General features: G+C 37.1%; 1 protein-coding gene across 2 annotated transcripts in view; it reads right to left on the reverse strand.

Annotated features, from left to right (window-relative positions):
• Window positions 1–13,345, reverse strand: part of Atp7a (ATPase copper transporting alpha) — a 116,702-nt gene that overhangs the window by 81,760 nt on the left and 21,597 nt on the right. The window contains exon 2 of one of the 2 annotated variants that reach the window (XM_074063449.1): window positions 7,288–7,328. The exons of the other annotated variant lie outside the window; for it this stretch is intronic. The gene's annotated coding sequence lies outside the window, so the exon portion shown is untranslated. The remainder of the gene's footprint in view (window positions 1–7,287; window positions 7,329–13,345) is intronic. 2 annotated transcript variants of the gene reach the window in all.

Consider the following 13,345-nt stretch of genomic DNA (forward strand, 5'->3'; position numbering starts at 1 on the left):
TTCAAATTCCATACCGAAAAATAAATAAATAAATAACAGTAGACCTGTGAACATAATAGGGATTCCAGAAATATATCCACACATCTACAGTCAACTGACTCTCATGAAAGTTACAAAAAACAGTGGAGAAAGGAAAGCATCTTCAATAATGCTTGAAAGACTGAATGAAGAATTAAACTAGAGCCCTATGTCTTACCAGTTACAAAAAATCAACTCAAAATGGATCAATGATGTAAATATAATATCTGAAACTATGACTACTGTAAGAAAACAGGGGAAACACTTTAAGACAGTAGTATGGACAATGATTTTGTTTTGGATGAGACTCCAAAAGCACAGGCAGCAGAAGCAAAAATAGACAAATGGGATCATATCAAATTGTATGCCATCGGAAACCACAAACAATAAAAAAATTAGCCCATTTTTTTGAAGTTTTCATTGAAAATAACATGTGCTAGTAACTCACAAGTTATCATTTCAGTGTTGACCTACTGAGACAGTTTGACAAATTATACTTCTGCTAATATTTGGCTCTGTAATTTTATTGTACAATTCTGGTCAATCTTAGTACATTTACCTACTGGGACTCTGGCCTACACATACAAAATCAAGAGTTGTCACAACAGACTGATGTTTAGTAGTAGTGAGCTAAATCATATCTAAAATACAGGTTAAGAAAGCTTTATAAAGTGAAAAACCATCAGGAATGACATAATTGTCCACAAAACTAACTCTCATTGGCAGACTTGAGCATGGCCTGTTCAGCCAGACATTGGCAGACTTGAGCATGGCCTGTTCAGCCAGACAACAAGTGAGAGATCACCCTAGGAAAGAGCCAGGTGGCCCCACCTTCCCACATATGCTGTCTACCAGTTAGGGCTTCATCATATGCACCTGGAAAGATGATCAATCCATCCCTTGGGACTTTATACCAAGTATGTGCAAAAAACTAGGGATAAATAATTATACACCCTCCTGCAATGTGCACATTTATTCGTGCTGACCATGTATAGTACACACTCTAATTTATAACCCTCTTTGTTTGACATATAATTCAGTTGTTAAACTAAGAGCTATTTGAATTAAAAATACAAATTGGCCAGGTGCCAGTGGCTCATGGCTGTATTCGAGACCAGCCCATAAAAACTCCATCTCCAAAACAACCAGAGCAAAACAGACTGGAAATGTGGCTCGAGCTATAGAGTGCCTGCTTTGCAAGTGTGAAGCCCTCAGTTCAAACCCCAATCTCACCAAACACAACAACAACAAAAAAAATTGGGCAAAGCACTGGTAGCTCATCCCTATAATCCCAGCTACTAGAGAGGCTGAGACTGAAAGGATCATAGTAAAAGGTCAGCCTGGGCAAAAAGCTCATGAAACTCTATTTCAACCAACAGCTATCATCCCAGCTACAGAAGGAAATGTAAAATAGGAGACTCATGGTCCAGGCCAGCCTCAGCAAAAGCAAAGACCCTATCTCAAACAACATGAGAGGGAAAAAGGACTGGAGGTGTGACTCAAGCACTATAGCACCTGCCAAGCAAGCATGAAGCCCTAAGTTCAAATGCCAGTACTGCCAAAAAATATATAACTTAGAGGCCAGCATGGTGGTACACATCTGTAATTCTATCTACTTGGGAGGCTGAGGCAGGAGAATCATGAGTTTGAAGCTGGCCTGAGTTACATAGTAAGATTCTGCACCCCCCAAAAAAAAACCAACTTGGAAACTAAATGTCTATCAATAAGAAAAGAGATAAACTGCAATGCACTTGCAATAGACTTAACAGGGATTACCTTTTAGGGTGACTTCTTTTCATACACTTCTGGATTATTGAAGTATGTATGTTTTACTTTAGTATTCAGAAAAACTAAAGAAAAGCTAAAATTGACCATTTTCTTTGCTTGAATAAGATGCATTGATTTTCTTCTAAAGTTTTAAGCCCTTATAGATGTCTTTTCTCTAAATACAAGAGGAAGCAGGTCACATGCAGTTCCTGTTTAAAACACAGGATCGAGCAAAGGTTAACAGTGACAAAGAAGTCATTGTAGAAAATAAAGGAAGTTAAAAAGAAAAAAAAAAGAACAGTAAGAGAGAACTGATAGAGAATGCACCAAAAAAAAATTCTTATGTGATTCTTGTGTGTGTGTGTTGGAGGGGGGAGGTTCCGAGGTTTGAACTTAGGGCCTTGTGCCTTCTAGGCATGGGTTTTATTACTTAAGCCACGCCTCCAAGCTGTTTTGCTTTAATTATTTTCAGATAGGGTCTCACATTTTTTCCCCAGGCCAGAGTCAGACCACAATCCTCCTAACCTATACCTACCTTGTAGCTGGGATTACAGGAGCACAGAACCACACCCAGCTTGAAGTTTGAGGTGCGGAGGTCTCACTAATTTTGCAGGTATATGCCATCATGCCCAGACCCTGAATGTGATTCTTTAATCTTTAAATTTATAAAATTATTTAACCTTAATCTTAGAAGAAAGAAGGGGTGAAGGCATAGCTCAAGTGGTACAGCACCTGACTAGCAAGTATGAGGCCCTGAGTTTAAACCCCAGTACAGAGTAGACTGAAGAAAAACAAAAAAGAAGAAAAACTGAAACATAATTTTCTTCAATCACAGGAGAATTTAAAGCAAGCTGAAACAGCAATTTATACTATGATTAGTTTTTAAACCCTAGGAAAATTCAACTGTGATTAGGAAGAAACACTCTCAGCAAAAAAGGAACAGGCAATCCCTAAACTGTCTGCTGGAGAGTGTTAGGGATGAGAACAGCGCCCACCACATTCTAACCTGATCTTGGGGTGGCTTGGAGGAAAAGGAATCTGTAAAGTTTCTAAAACCAAATTGAATTGTCTTCTCCTCCAAAACTAGGGACATATAATGTACATCAAAATAGGAATAAGGCACAGAGAAGTTACGTTCCAACCCGGCAAGTCAGCAAAAAGCATAAGCATACATAAAAGAAAATTAGCATGCCAAGATTTATATGCTAAATGAAGATTTTGACATTAGAAGAAAATACGAGGGCTTGGAGTTGACAGAGTATTCTTTTTTAGACTCAATTCAACAACCAAAAAAATCAGTAAATCTGCCCTAGGCAAAATAACTTGAGATGTCTTATCACCATGATGACTAAGATATTATGGCCATTTCACCCTACCTAAAAATGAGAAAAGTGATAGAGCTCCTTTCTGACCATTCTTTCCACTCAAAAGGCTGAAATACCTGAATTTCTACCTTGTCCCTTCCACCTGAGGCCTATAGGGTGACACTGTTCTCAGAGAAACAAATTCGGTTAGTGCAATATACTTAACTAATAAGCCAAGAAACATAATGATCTTATTCTCATATTCTCATAACCTTTAAAGTATCCAATATAAAGACATTTTACATTTAGATTACACAGCATGTGATGTCAACTCTCATATCCACTCAATAGAGCTTTTAAGGCAACTGGAAAAACTGAAAAAAATCATTCCTAAATTATGTTCTGAAGATACAGTTAAAACTTTATTTTTCACAATGCATTTTCAGGCCTCTGTAATGCCAATATCCCATTTTATTCTCTTTATACACATGGAATAATACTACAGGTAATATTTTACACTTTATATTTTCTATTTAATATATCTTATACATTTTGTATCAAGAAATACAGACTTCTTGGGCTAGGGGCCATGACTCAAGTGGTAGAGTGCTTGACTAGCAAGCATGAGACCCTGAATTCAAACCTCAGTGCCACCAAAAAATGTACAAATGAACTATATATATATCTCTCTATATATATATTCTATCAAACCAAACAAAGCAAAATTGAGGCTGGGGCTGTAACTCAGTGGTAGTGCTGTCTACCATGTGTGAGGCCTGGGACTGATCCACAGCACCACAAAAAATAAACCACTTAACTACTTCAAAGATAGACCTATGATTTTATGGAAATTATTGTATGATATTCCATTGTGTGGATATGCCATATTTTACTTCCTTTTTGATACTATTTAGACTATTTTAAGTTCTGTGCTTTTACAAATACTGCTTCAGGGAATATTCTTGTATGTGGTCTTTATTTTAGATAAAATTCCTAGACGTGGAATTGCTAGGTCAAAGAGTATGTACATTTGAAACTTTGATAATTAGTGCCCGATTGCCTTCTGGAAAAACTGTATCAATTTATACTCCCATTAAACGAGGTGACTGGGTGTGGAGGTACACTCCTATAATCCTAGCACCCAGGAGGCTGAAGCATGATCATGAGTTTGAGGTCAGCTTGGGTGACATAGTGAAACCCTGTCTCAAAAGAGGTGAGTACTACATTTTAAAATTTTTATTTCTTTCAGTTAGCATACAATAGTAAATTGAGAGGTTTCATTGTGATAATTTCATAGATGCATACAGTGTTCTTTGAACAAGTATACCCCCTCCAACATATTCCTTTATTCCCTCTCTCCTCCCCACTTTTTCAAACAGTGTTTGACGGGTTTCATTATGCTGTCTTTGTGTGTGTGTGTTAGATCCTCTTCACTGTTTCTTTCCCCCTCCCTCTCCTGCCAATGCCCCCACAAAGTCCCCCATATACATTCATGTCCCATTATTATTACTATCCTCATCACCATTTTGGGTTTAGACATCAAAATCCCAATGTCATTCTTCAGAAAAATAGAAAAATCAGTCTTAAAATTCATATAGAATCACAAAAAGACCCAGAATAGCCAAAGCAATGCTGGAAGTATTATAAAACCAGACTTCAAATTATACTACAGAGATTACTACTTTTTTAAAGCTTTCGATGCTACTATCAAATTGTCCTCCAGAAAGATAGCATTTTAACTTCCACTAACAGTTTGAGAGAATGTCCATTCACTCACACTTACATCAACTTCTATTTTTTTGTTTTGTGCTTTTGCAGTGCTTTGGATCAAACCCAGGGCCTGTTGCAGGTATGATTAAAATTCTTTTTGTAGCTCGGTGATAGAGTACTTGCCTAGCATGCATAAAGCCTTGGATAGAATCCCCAGCATCACAAAAAAAATTAGCTTTATCAATCTGTTATATGAAAATGATCATGTTTATTTCTCTGATAACTTGAAACTGAACATTTGTATTTCTTTGCTTCTGAATTCCTTATTTATTTCCATGGACCACTTTTCTTTTGAGTCTTTCCTGTTTGTTGGAAATATGTAAGAGACCCTTAGCTAGTGGAGTGGTTCGAGTTGTAAGAGCGCCTGCCTAGCAAGCATGAGGCCCTGAGTTCAAACTCCAGTGCTGCAAAAAAAAAAAAGACCCTCATATATTAAAAACGCTCATCATTTGCCTGTCATATATAGCTCATCTTTTTTCACAGCTTCTTGTTTATCTTTTTATCTGACTGTAGGATTCTCCCCCCCTGTGCAGAAGCTTTAAGTATCACACTTTCAAAATCATGAGCTGGTTGTGTCAAAGCCATTTGTTAAATGGGCCACTCTTTCCTCCCTACTTGAAATGCTCCCACTATTAGACATATACTAAGTTCTTATTTATTGTGAGAGCTCTTTCTAAATGTTTTATTCCTTTGATCTTTTATTCTACTTTAGTACAGTGGGTTTTTTTTGGGGGGGTGAAGAAAAAACTAAATTAAAGTAACATGAAATATACCCTCTTAACAAATTTAAGTGTACAATACATTATTGTTGACTACATTTACAATGCTCCTTTTAACCTTTTAATGCATTTTCCTATCTAATGAGGCCTATTTCCTTTATCACTCTTCTTTTTCAGAATTTGCCCTTATATTCTCAAATGTTTAGCCTTTCACATGAACCTTAGGACTACTGTGTAAGAATCTCCCTACTTCAAAATCACATAAATTTATAGTCTAATTTGGATAGAATTAATCTCTTTTTGTAACATTGATTCTTCCTCCACATTTCTCATTAAGTTTATTCCTGAGTATTTTTTTTTAGTTTTTTTTTCAGGGGAATGTGGAGGTACTATATAAGTGGAATCTTTTATCACTGTATTTTCTGGATGATAATTGTCAGTGTATAAGTGATTAATTTTGATATATTCAACTGCCAATCTTACTAAAGTCTCTAATATGTTAATACTCAGTCAACTCTGTAGTGAGAGTGGATGTCACAGGAAAACAAACTTATCGTTTAACACACATGAATTATATAAAATATGTAAATTAACAAACTTTATCTGCATATTTTACAATTTCTTTTGGGGAAGCTGAACAGTTGGTGCATTTTACTTTTTAAGCTCTTGCCTTTTGTACCTTGTGTCTTTTTATTACTATGACTATACATGCTGCTTTTATAATAAAAATAAGTTTAAAAAAGTGCCACTCTATTCTGGCTGTACTGCTTTCAGGAATATAACCTAAGGAAATAGATGGAGAGCTCAAAGATGTAAATATAGAAATATTCATCAGAACAAAAGGAGGAATGGATACAAGTAAAAATGACTATTAAAATGGGGACTGGTAAAATAATGAACAGTCCATAGTCAACTATGATATATTGTAAGAACTTTTGTAAATGTCACAAAGTACCCCCAGTACAACAATAATACAATAAAAATGGAAAAAAAAAGAATAGTCCATGTGTTCAATGGAATAGTATGTGGCTATTAAATTTAAATTTTCTAAGACACAAAAACAGTCAATGATATATTAAATTATGAGTTTATGTTTTTGTTTTTTAAAAGAGACTAAAAGAGAGACATGTATTTTGCATAAAAGACTAAACATTTGGAAGACTTTGGCTGGGGTATAGCTCAGTGCCTGCCTAGCATGTGTGAAGCCCTGGGTTCCAACCCTAGTACAGAAAAAAAAAGTTTGGGAAACTAAACAGTTACCTTAGAAGTGGTAATTCTGGTAGTAATATCATAATCTTTTGCTATACTTTGCAAAGTTTTCTACAATAAGCATACATTATTTATCAAAATAAATAGGGCAATACCTCCTGTGAGGTTAAACCCAGAAAAGCTCACTATCCATGTATGGTCCACAAACAAGTTCAAATCCCATTTTGCTTACCCTATTCCTTTAAGAATTCTGGGATATGTCTAGGTCTAACAGGCTATTTCACAAGGGTCTTATGACACCTAATGTTTACAAAGAGACTTAAATTTTAAGAAAAAAGATACTAGAGCTGGAGGTGTAGCTCAGTGATAAAGGGCCTGCCTAGCATTTGCAAGACTCTGGGTTCAATCCCAGCACTCAAAAAAAAGAAAAGAAAAGAGCCTAAAATCTTATTCTCTATAAAGTTTACACTTCAAGATACTAATAAAAGGAAAGTATTTACCTTCCATCCTGGGCTGCCTGGACTGCAAGATGAATTCTTTTCTGTAACAGAGTTCAAGGAACTTAAGTAGGTATTACATTCACAAAATTTATCATTAACTTACACAAATGGTCTACTGAAAGCTGAAGCAGTGGTAACTTTATCTAGCATAGCCAGCATATTACAGTGAAGTGAGAAATCATATATTTATATTATATTTATTTATTCCTACCTGTGAGAGCTGGCACACCATACTAAATATTAACACTGACCACATGGTCATTGATTTGGTGAAAGTTACCAAGAGAGAGGTGGTAGGAAGGAGGGAGACGGAAAAAGACAGACAAGGAAAACCATCCCATAACCTCTAAAATTCCCTCGAACTATTCCTTTACTTTATAACCAACACCTCCCTACACCCTATACTCTAGCACCCACTGTTTTTCCTACTTGAAGTTTTGCTTTTTTCAGATTGTCACATAAATGGAATTATGGACTATATAGCCTTTTAAAACTGGCTTCTTTCACTAAGCAAAACGAATTTTTAAGGCTCATCTATGTTACTGCATGAATCAAGAAGTAGCAGTTCCTTTTTTATTGTTGTGATATAGAGCACAACAATCTGCTTATCTATTTCACCAGCTGAAAGAACTGGGCCTTTTCCAATTTTTGATGACTAATGCTGAATAATGCTGCTAGAAAAATTCATGTACAGGGCTGTTTTTATTTGTTGCTTGACTGGGTGATTGATTGGTTGGTGCTGGGGACCAAACCCAGGGCCCAGGTTAGACAAGCACATGCTCTACAGCTATACCTCCTGTCCTGAGGGAAAGCTTTTTGTGAGAACCTAAGATTTCATTTATCTTGCTAGCCACCTAGAAGTAGGATTGCTAAGTCACATGGCAAATACAGCTTGAATGTCCTAAGAAACTGCTGGCAAGCTGTTTTCCAAGATGACTGTATCCCTTCTACATTCCCACCAGTAATGTATGGACGTTCAGCTGCTCTGCACACTTGCCAACACTTGGTATTACCAGTTTTGTTTTGTATTTTTACGTACCCTAATAATGTATGTGTAGTGATATCTCATTACGCTTTTCAACTTTATTTTTTAGAGAATTTTTAGATTCACGGCAAAATTGAACAGAAAGGACAGAAATCTCCCATATACTTCCTTCCCCTAGATAAGCACGAGCTCCCCATTACCAACATTCTATACCAGTATGGTAATATTTGTTACAATTGTCACTGTGGTTTTCATTTTCATTTGCCTAATTTGCATCTCTTTTATTGCTATTTTTATATTTTCTAGGTGAAGTGTCTATTCAGAGCTCTCTCCCATTTTACTAATTGGTTATTTGTGGTACTTTGAGGGCTTTAAATTTTTATTCTTGCTGGGTGTTGGTGGCTCACACCTATAATCCTAACTACTTGAGAGGCTGAGATTGGGAGAATTAGTTTGAGGCCAGCCTGGGCAAATAGTTCACGAGACCTCATCTCCAAAATAACCAGAGCAGGGGGTTGGTACCAGTTGGAGGAAGGAAGACATAAGGGAAGGGTTTAAAAGGGTGAATATGGTAGATATATTATGTACTCATGTAGGAAAATGGAAAATGAAACCTGCTGAAACTATTCTACGAATGGGGTAGGGGGAATAAAGGAGAATGATGGAGGGGGTGAATTCAACTATGATATATTCTAAGAACTTTTGTAAATGTCACAATGTACCCCCAATACAACAATAATATGATAATTTAAAAAATAATAGGAGAATGGTGGAGGGGTGAATTCAAGTATGATCTATTTGATACATTGTAAGAACTTTTGTAAATGCCACAATGTACCACCCAGCACAACAATAAAAATTTTTTAAAAAAATAATAAAATAACCAGAACAAAATGGACTGGAGGTGTGACTAAAAAAGGTACAGCGCCTGCTTAGCAAGTGCAAAGCCATGAGTTCAAACCCCAGTCCTACCAAAAAAAAATTATTCTGATATCTTTGTCAAAATGTAATTTGCAAATATTTTCTTTTAGTCTATGGCATGTCCTTTCATTGTCTTTTACAGAGAAAAATTTTCAATTTTAATAAAGTCAAGTATCAATTTTGTCAAGTGTGGATTAGGCTTTGGGGATAATACACCTTATTAATCACATTTTCCTTGTACAAAAGAGTAACATTTCTCCTAACAGTCTTTGTCACAAAGCTGAAAAGAAATAAAAACTGCGGAGATTCCAAGATGGCGGCTAGAGGGAGGAAGCAAAAGCCTGCCTCCTATAGTGAAATCTTGGAGAGATGCTGGAGACACACCTTGCAGGCAAAACCACCGAGAAGAGGCAAAACTTTGACCCCTCCACTCCTCCAGCCGGTGCAGAGCATCTCCACTTCACGTTAAACGGAGAAATCAGGAGGCCCCTGGGCCGCCAGTCACCTGCACCCAGACGGCTTGGGAAGACGCGGACAAGTTTTGTTCTACTTTATGCGCCCCCTTTGATGAGACAACTACTGAACAACGTCTGAGGCACCATCTCCAGGATTGGAGACTGAGACGGACACCCAAATTATTAAGACTGAAACTTCATTGCATTTGAACTTGGAGGCTTTTTTTGTTTTGTTTTGTTTTATTTTCTATTTTTCATTTTGTTTTATTTTGTTTTTATATATATATATATATATATTTCTTTCATTTACTTATTTTTTATTTTTATTCTTATCTTTAGTCTTTTTATTTTTTATTTTCAATCCTCTCTCTGTCTAAGGCCTGTTCAGCTTACTGTCGATTAGTACACTAACGCTCCCTGTTTATACCTTTGAAACTTTCTTGTTTGATTCCTTGTTTTGCTTTTTCCTACTTGTCTATTTGTTTTTCCCTTTTCTTTAACTTCTTGCATTCCATCTCCTCTCACCCTTCCATTCTAAATATTACCTTGTTGTTACTACAAGCTAGAAAATACTTAATTGCACACAGTACAGGGACAGTAACAACACAAAGGACAATGATGGGAAGACAGAAAAAAAACAGGGAAACCAGTTTCCCCACAGCAAAAAATTAGTACAGGAACCAGAGGGGAATGAAGAAAACAGATACTCAGATCCAGACTCCAACAAAATGAAGATAAACTATGCTAAAGAACCCAATGAAGCCCACAAGAATAATTTAAAAGAAGACATACTACAGGTACTCAATGAAAATTTTATAGAGATGATACTGGATAGGGTCAACCAAAATGTACAGGAGACACTCAAGAAATTCCAAGACAACAAAAATAGAGAATTTGAAAAAGCAAAAGAAGAAATAAAGGAAACCACAGAAGCACTGTATAAACACCAAAGTGAAACAGAGAACATGATGAATAAACAGATAAATGAACTCAGGACAAAAATAGACAACATTAAAGAGGAAACCACCCAGGATATGGAAAACCTCATAAAAAAGAACGAAACAGAACTGCAAAACAAAACGGAAGGCCAATCCAGAATAGAACAAACAGAAGACAGAATCTCAAACTTGAAGATGAAATGGTAATTAAAGGAAAAACCAAAGAACTATTAATTAAACAACTCAAGACCTGTGAAAAGAAAATGCCAAGATTCCCCACTACTGAAGAATGGATCAAGAAAATGTGGTATCTATACACAATGGAATTCTATGCAGCCATGAAGAAGAACGAAATGTTATCATTCGCTAGTAAATGGATGGAATTGGAGAACATCATTCTGAGTGAGGTTAGCCTAGCCCAAAAGACCAAAAATCGTATGTTCTCCCTCATATGTGGACATTAGATCAAGGGCAAACACAACGAGGGGATTGGACTTTGAGCACATGATAAAAGCAAGAGCACACAAGGGAGGGGTGAGGATAGGTAAGACTCCTAAAAAATTAGCTAGCAATTGTTGCCCTTAACGCAGAGAAACTAAAGCAGATACCTTAAAAGCAACTGAAGCCAATAGGAGAAGGGGATCAGGAACTAGAGAAAAGGTGAGATCAAAAAGAATTAACCTAGAAGGTAACACCCACGCACAGGAAATGAATGTGAGTCAACTCCCTGTATAGCTGTCCTTATCTCAACCAGCAAAAACCCTTGTTCCTTCCTATTATTGCTTATACTCTCTCTACAACAGAATTAGAAATAAGGGCAAAATAGTTTCTGCTGGGTATTGAGGGGGTGGGGGGGAGAGGGAGGGGGCAGAGTGGGTGGTAAGGGAGGGGGTGGGGGCAGCGGGAAGAAATAACCCAAACCTTGTATGCACATATGAATAATAATAAAAAAAATAAAGGTGTGTGTGCCACCACACTTGGCCTGGAATCTATGTTTTAAATTTCATGCACACTGTTCATCAGAAGAGCATTTCTGGAAGTGGTGAGTCCCTTTGGATCCATGTATGAAGAATGAGCAGTTCATTTCCAAGATGACCGAGGCTGGCCAAAAGGCATCATGCCCAGCCCTCTGTAAGGTTGTGCCATTTAGTCCTCATACTCAGTTTATAAAGAAGATACTATACTTTGTTTCACAATTAAGGGAACTTGGGCTCGGGAATGAGGGGGCACAGATGCCTGTTCAAAGTCATACTTGAATCAATAAACCAAGGAGTGAAAATTAGACAATCTGACCTCAGAGCTCTCTCTCTGGACCATGCCTCTGTTCTGTCTCCAAATCTATGAAGAAAATCTCTCCTTATCCAGCTTTTGAGAATTCAAAACGTTTTAGAAAACTTCAAACTATTTCATAAGCATTACTTAGGGATTGTTCACATGTAATGTCGCTAAATTGGTTTCCCACAGTCCACTGAGCAAAGATAAGCTGCACATGATCATTTACTTTGCAGGAGTGTGGGCAACAACTCTACCTCTGAGGTTAAACGCCCTGGTTTTAAATCCTGCCTCTAGCTTTGTGCTGAATCATCTTATGTATCTTAGTTCTGGTGAATAAAATTGCTAATTTTGGATGACAAAATCAAAGAGCACTGGTAGTTTGTTGACTTAAAACGTACTATCTTAAAGCCTCCAAAATATAGGTGAGTTTCACTGATACTGTGAAGACCACGAATGTTTAGAATTTATTTTTTGAGGCAGGGTGTCGCTCAAACTCGCAATCCTCCTGCCTCAACCTCTAGGGAGCTGGTGATTACAGAAGTGTACACCACTTCTGGCCCTAAAACTAGCTTTATTTTGGCACTCATGCATGCTAACCAGGCACTCTACCAATGAGCTAACCCCCCAGCTCTGGCTATTATTATTTCTAATAAGAGTTACAAAGACTGGAGTTGTAGTTCTGTGGTAAAGCACATGCCTAGCATGCATCAGGTCCTGGGCTTCATCTCCAGCAGCACACAAAAAAAGTTACCTTAGACAAATCACTTCATCTATAAAATGGTCTTCAGAGCAATGGCTCTGAAATCAGGCTACCTTGGTTCAAATCAGACCTCTGTCACTTGCTGAATGTAAAGACTGGACTTGTCAGTTGGTCTCTTTAAGTTCCTACTTTCTCTTACTTGAAAAAAAAAAGAACAGGTATAGCACTGCTGTGATCATAAATGGAGACAATGTGCAAATTGCTTGGCATGGCTTCTTCATGCACAGTAAGCTATCAGTGCACATCAACTGTTGCTGCATTCATTACAGACATTAAAATGTGTTGGCAGCACTGGAGTCAAGTCATCAAAAGGGCATTTTTGGAAGTCTGGAACAGCAAGCAAGGCTCTAAGTAATTAATTCTTAAAAAAACAGTAACATCCCATTTGTTTTTCCTAAACGTTTACCCCCTACCTAAAGTTGTCCTCTCTGCCAGTCCCTCTATCCCAATCCCTTGTTTGTTATTTTATCATACCTCCTATGTTACTTGATGTCCACTTCCCTTGTTTACATTTACTGTCAGACTCCCCCCTTCTAGAATGTAAACTCCATGCCAGTAAGGAGGCATAATGGTCAAAAACATAGACTCAAAATCCATACTGCCTGGATTTCATTCCTATCACTGCTGCTCGCTAGCTGTGCAACATTTGGCAAGTTACTTAACATCTGTGCCTCAGTTTCCTTATCTGTAAAATAGGGGAAATAACTGTTTCAAAGGGCTATGA

Source organism: Castor canadensis, chromosome X, assembly GCF_047511655.1.
Source record: "Castor canadensis chromosome X, mCasCan1.hap1v2, whole genome shotgun sequence".
Taxonomy (NCBI): domain Eukaryota; kingdom Metazoa; phylum Chordata; class Mammalia; order Rodentia; family Castoridae; genus Castor; species Castor canadensis.